Source organism: Salmo trutta, unplaced genomic scaffold, assembly GCF_901001165.1.
Source record: "Salmo trutta unplaced genomic scaffold, fSalTru1.1, whole genome shotgun sequence".
In the NCBI taxonomy this organism is placed as follows: Eukaryota; Metazoa; Chordata; class Actinopteri; order Salmoniformes; family Salmonidae; genus Salmo; species Salmo trutta.
Window position 1 is genome coordinate 192,202 of NW_021822728.1, and position 6,673 is coordinate 198,874.

At 34.9% G+C, this 6,673-nt stretch overlaps 1 protein-coding gene across 1 annotated transcript in view; it reads left to right on the forward strand.

Annotated features, from left to right (window-relative positions):
* The first annotated feature begins 5,929 nt into the window (after positions 1-5,929).
* The window catches only part of alkbh5 (alkB homolog 5, RNA demethylase), a 5,970-nt gene continuing 5,226 nt past the window's right edge, over positions 5,930-6,673 (forward strand). Inside the window, exon 1 of the mRNA XM_029745032.1 lies at positions 5,930-6,673. This exon is cut by the window's right edge and continues 280 nt beyond it. The gene's annotated coding sequence lies outside the window, so the exon portion shown is untranslated.

Below are 6,673 nucleotides of genomic sequence, written 5' to 3' on the forward strand. Positions count from 1 at the left end.
GATTAGGAAAAGTAATTTTTAGTTATGATCAACCGAATGTTGAAAATATTGGAATAAAGTAGTCTAATGCAATTGAAAGCACTGAAGGCAAATTCTTCAATGTTTATTGGGACAGAGGCGTCGCTGCTTTGAGACAAGCTTGGTGGAGTCCTCTAGACTAATCAATAAATGTCAGATCTTTGCTTTCATTGAATCGCCATTTGGATATTTGGCAACAATTAGGCTGGGAAAATGTTAGCTAAATTGGTGAGTGCTAACGATAAATCTGCATTTTAGTTTGCTCATATATTAGCTGATCAGAAGATTTTGCTAAAAAGGTTATACAAGTGGATTTTGCTCCTCATTGTGTAGTAGCCTGAGTAGAAGCCTGGCCAACTCCTGACCTGAGTAGAAGCCTGGCCAACTCCTGACCTGAGTAGAAGCCTGGCAACTCCTGACCTGAGTAGAAGCCTGGCCAACTCCTGACCTGAGTAGAAGCCTGGCCAACTCCTGACCAAAATACTAACTTGTCTAATAATCAATTGATGCGATTTGTTTTTTAAATATTTGTACCTTTATTTAACCAGGTATTTATATATTATATATATATAACCCTTTATTTAACCAGGTATTTATATATTATATATATAACCCTTTATTTAACCAGGTATTTATATATTATATATATATATATATAACCCTTTATTTAACCAGGTATTTATATATTATATATATATAACCCTTTATTTAACCAGGTATTTATATATTATATATATAACCCTTTATTTAACCAGGTATTTATATATTATATATATAACCCTTTATTTAACCAGGTATTTATACATTATATATATATATAACTCTTTATTTAACCAGGTATTTATATATTATATATATATAACCCTTTATTTAACCAGGTATTTATATATTATATATATAACCCTTTATATAACCAGGTATTTATATATTATATATATATATATAACCCTTTATTTAACCAGGTATTTATATATTATATATATATATAACCCTTTATTTAACCAGGTATTTATATATTATATATAACCCTTTATTTAACCAGGTATTTATATATTATATATATAACCCTTTATTTAACCAGGTATTTATATATTATATATATATATATCCCTTTATTTAACCAGGTATTTATATATTATATATATATAACTCTTTATTTAACCAGGTATTTATATATTATATATATAACCCTTTATTTAACCAGGTATTTATATATTATATATATGTAACCCTTTATTTAACCAGGTATTTATATATTATATATATAACCCTTTATTTAACCAGGTATTTATATATTATATATATATAACCCTTTATTTAACCAGGTATTTATATATTATATATATAACCCTTTATTTAACCAGGTATTTATATATTATATATATAACCCTAACCCTTTATTTAACCAGGTATTTATATATTATATATATAACCCTTTATTTAACCAGGTATTTATATATTATATATATATATATAACCCTTTATTTAACCAGGTATTTATATATTATATATATATAACCCTTTATTTAACCAGGTATTTATATATTATATATATAACCCTTTATTTAACCAGGTATTTATATATTATATATATAACTCTTTATTTAACCAGGTATTTATATATTATATATATAACCCTTTATTTAACCAGGTATTTATATATTATATATATAACCCTTTATTTAACCAGGTATTTATATATTATATATATTATATATATAACTCTTTATTTAACCAGGTATTTATATATATATATATATATAACCCTTTATTTAACCAGGTATTTATATATTATATATAACCCTTTATTTAACCAGGTATTTATATATTATATATATATAACCCTTTATTTAACCAGGTATTTATATATTATATATATATAACCCTTTATTTAACCAGGTAGGCCAGTTGAGAACAAGTTCTCATTTGCAACTGCGACCTGGACAAGATAAAGCAAAGCATCTTCGACACAAACAACAACACAGAGTTACACATGGAGTAAACAACATACAGTCAATAATACAGTAGAACAAAAGAAAAACAAAAGTTTATATACAGAGTGTGCAAATGAGGTAAGTTAAGGGAGGTAAGGCAATAAATAGGCCATGGTGGCGAAGTAATTACAATTTAACAATTAAACACTGGAATGGTAGGATGTGCAGAAGATAAATGTGCAAAGTAGAGATACTGGGGTGCAAAGGAGCAAAATAAATAAATAAATAAATACAGTATGGGGATGAGGTAGGTAGATGGGCTGTTTACAGATGGGCTATGAACAGGTGCAGCGATCTGTGAGCTGCTCTGACAGCTGGTGCTTAAAGCTAGTGAGGGAGATGGGAAATTCATAGCAAAACTGTTACCACATAAACTGAATGTAAAAACAAAAAACAGATGCTGTGGTGACGTCTGCAGAGATGTATTTTTTTGAGGTATATAAAATGTTGGCTTCAGAAGAGTTTGTGTGTTTGACCGGGTGGGGTCGATGTCCCGTCGTCCTATAGCAGGCCGTTAGCATGACGCAGTAGCAGATAGGATCAAAGTAGTGGAATAAGTGTTATTTTTAATGAGTGTACATTTACATTTACATTTTAGTCATTTTATCAGACGCTCTTATCCAGAGTGACTTACAGTAGTGAATATATACATTTCATACATTATTTTGTTTTTCTCTCCGTACCGTGGGAATTGAACCCACAACCACTGGCGTTGTAAACACCACGCTCTACCAACTGACCCACCACGGGACTACAGATCTGGTATACATGGTGATCTCAAGGGACTCTTCATTTCATTTCATTTCATTTCTTATTATAGTTTTTCCTCAATTGTTTAAACACAAATACTGGTACTTGTTAGACACAATGACCCAGACATGAAACTCGTGCACCAACCCCCCCCCCCCCCTGAACCAATTCTGCTAAAACTACAAACACAATTCCTGCTTTACACTCAAATTGCAGTTCTAAAAACACACTTTTTTTTTTTTTTTCAAAAACACTACACACAAATTTTCATGCAAGAAAATCTCTTGTTTTCATAATATGAACACACTGCCTTTCAAATATGCACACTGACTCATCACATTTAACCAGGTATTTATATATTATATACTGACTCATCACATTTAACCACGTATTTATATATTATATACTGACTCATCACATTTAACCAGGTATTTATATATTATATACTGACTCATCACATTTAACCAGGTATTTATATATTATATACTGACTCATCACATTTAACCAGGTATTTATATATTAAATATATAACCCTTTATTTATATTTAATTATATTATTTAATATGCACACTGACTCATCACATGGGCAAACACACGTCACACAGTTTTACAATTAGCAATCAGAGCTTTAGCATAAAACGGGCAACAGGTGAGCTCTTCTGTTTTGGAGCAATGGATGCCAACATCGGAAACAGAGGCGGGGCCAGAGGAGTGAGAGGAGGAGGACGAGGATGAGGATGAGGATGAGGACGAGGATGAGGATGAGGAGGAGGACAAGGACGAGGATGAGGACGAGGACGAGGACGGGAAGGACGAGGACGAGGACGAGGACGGGGACGAGGACGAGGAAGGACGAGGAAGGACGAGGACGGGGAAGGACGAGGACGAGGACGAGGAAGGACGAGGACGAGGACGAGGAAGGACGAGGACGAGGAAGGACGAGGACAAGGAAGGACGAGGAAGGACGAGGAAGGCCAAGGACCGTAATCTCCGATGAGATCCGAGGCCACTTTGGTTGATCATGTGGTCAACCACGGTCTAACAATGAGGGATGCTGGGTAAAGAGTACAGCCAAATTTGAGCGGGTTCACTGTAGCATCCATCATCCGGACATTCCCGAAATGAGAACAGGTAAGAAATATACTCTCACTAGAAAATGGCAGTACTGCATATCAATACAGTACTCAATGAGTACAGTAGTACAGTATTGCCTGTGGACTGTAAAAATATAAAGTATGTTTCAAGTATTTGGGAAATGTATTCCTACTTTGTATTCACAGTATTTGACTATTTGTTTTGGCAGAACTGAAAGATTACCAACACAAGGTGGTCGGGGACGTGTTCTGTCTCCTGAACAGGAAACTGAAAATCATGAACATGGTCCTGGAAAATAACGCTATAAACATTACGGCAAATACAAAAGAAAGAAAAAAAAATATAGAAAACAATGAGATATTTCTAAATATTGATTGGGTAAGCTTATCAACACTGGACCACCGTGTTTTGGCGCAGGAAATAATCTCAGGATGAAGCAGGTCTACAGGTCTAAAGCCATTTGATCGCCATTCAGAAAGAATTGAGTCCTATACAATCCCACCATTGATGCATACTATCAACACTATAAATTATACATATTTCAGTATTGTAATCATCATAATGATTGTGCTTCACAATAGTGACCACTCCATGGCTGCAGTGGAGCACCAGTTCATCTTCATTGACGAGGTTCTGGCCTTTCTAGGGGAGTTTTTCCTAGCCACCCCCTCATAGCCTGGTTCCTCTCTAGGTTTCTTCCTAGGTTTTAGCCTTTCTAGGGGAGTTTTTCCTAGCCACCCCTCATAGCCTGGTTCCTCTCTAGGTTTCTTCCTAGGTTTTGGCCTTTCTAGGGGAGTTTTTCCTAGCCACCCCTCATAGCCTGGTTCCTCTCTAGGTTTCTTCCTAGGTTTTAGCCTTTCTAGGGGAGTTTTTCTTAGCCACCGTGCTTCTACACCTGCATTGCTTGCTGTTTGGGGGGTTTTAGGCTGGGTTTCTGTACAGCACTTTGAGATATCAGCTGATGTAAGAAGGTCTTTATAAATACATTTGATTTAAATTTGATTCCACCAGATCAGGTAGACGGCCCAGAGCAGCTCAGGTAGTAAGTTTCCACAAGGCTGCTCTGGTTTGTAACTGGTTCACTGCCCCACCTACGCTTTTTTAGTTGTTTATCTCCCCTCCACATTCTCCATTCCTCAATCCTATTTGAGGAATTTTTTTTTTTTTCTGCCTGGAGATGGAAAGTGTATGACCGAAATCCACAAACGCGTATATACCTCTTCTCCAAGCTATTGGAAGACTCATGTGGAGATATATAGCAGCTGATGCTTTTCATGGCTGGAATCGCCATGCTAGGCCATATTTCCCCCGCTGCTTGGCCAGGGAAAACACTGCTTGTGATGTGGATGAGGTGCTGTGGCCAGACCGCAACAGAACAGAGGATGCAGCGTAGTTTAAAAAATAATAATAATAATAATAATAATAATAATATATTATTTTTTTTACTGTAACTGTATACATTAAATTCTTCTGTTTTGTATGTAGACCACTGTATGTGCAACTTTGTGTTGGTTGGGAACGGGATGTACACTGTGTACATTGTTTTTGTGTTGAAAAATAAAATATATTTGTTACCGTGTATTTGTGTGTTCTGCGTATAAAAACAATATTCTCAAATATTTTACAATACACTTATGTAATGTACTGTCTGTAGTCATGGCAACACTGAACCAAAACAAAAAAAGGCCCAAGTCATTATGATGAATGGAGAAGAAGTGTTTTCTATTGAGCACATCAGTGTTGAACTGGTTCTTATAAATGTCTATTCATATGATGGTTTGTGTGTCATTTGAAAACAAAATACCATTTTTTGATAAGAAATAACATTGTTTTGAATGTAAAGTTTCATTTTGCTGGAGAATTGAGGGGGTTTTGTGTGTGTGTGTGTGTAGAGTTCTGAGAATATGAGGCAATGCTTTCAGAAAATGTGTGTGTAAACAATCGAAAGACTAAGACTAATGGAAGATAATTTGAATGTAGACCGACCAGGAGGTGATTTACCCCCCATCCCCCTCCAGTCCAGTAGGTGTCGGTGTAGAAAACATCCTAACAGGTTTTCAATGAAGAAGGAGAAACAAAAATCCCGAGTCTAGTTCGGTTTCAACCCGGTTCAACCAAGAGTTGTGAAAATGCGTGGTTGTTAATTAACTACGACTTTATTTGTTTCTTTCTTTATGTAATAACGACATAAAAGTCATACTCGTAAGAATATATATATATATTTTTTTTGGTTTTTACCGATTTTTGTAAACATTGTCTAGTCAACTAGAAATATATCGTGGCGTATCAAATGTATTTCCGACACTGTTGCTAACGGGTTGCTAACCAGCTAGCTAACGTTAGCCATGCTACCTATCTAGCTTGTATTAACACGAAAACTACTGGAATACAAACAACAACAAACAAAACGCTGTTTAATTCCATCTATGTAACTCGTAAAATTTACCACTTGAATCGTCGACTTTTGGTTGACAAACCGTTTTTAAGTTGGTGAGTTTGGTTGCTAACCAGCTAGCTAACGTTAGCCATGCTACATATCTAGCTTGTATTAACACGAAAACTACTGGAATAACAACAACAAACAAACAAACAAAAACGAAACGGTGTTTAATTCCATCTATTTAACTCGTCAAAAAATAATTGAATCGTCGACTTTTGGTTGACAAACCGTTTATAAGTTAGTGAGTTTGGTTGCTAAGTGGTTAGCCTAGCCACATCACAACATAACCACTTGACAGCCTGCCAGCTAACTAACTAACTACCGTAAGGACGGTTACCGGTCTCACTTCTACAAACTTAACAGTTATGGAAGTTAA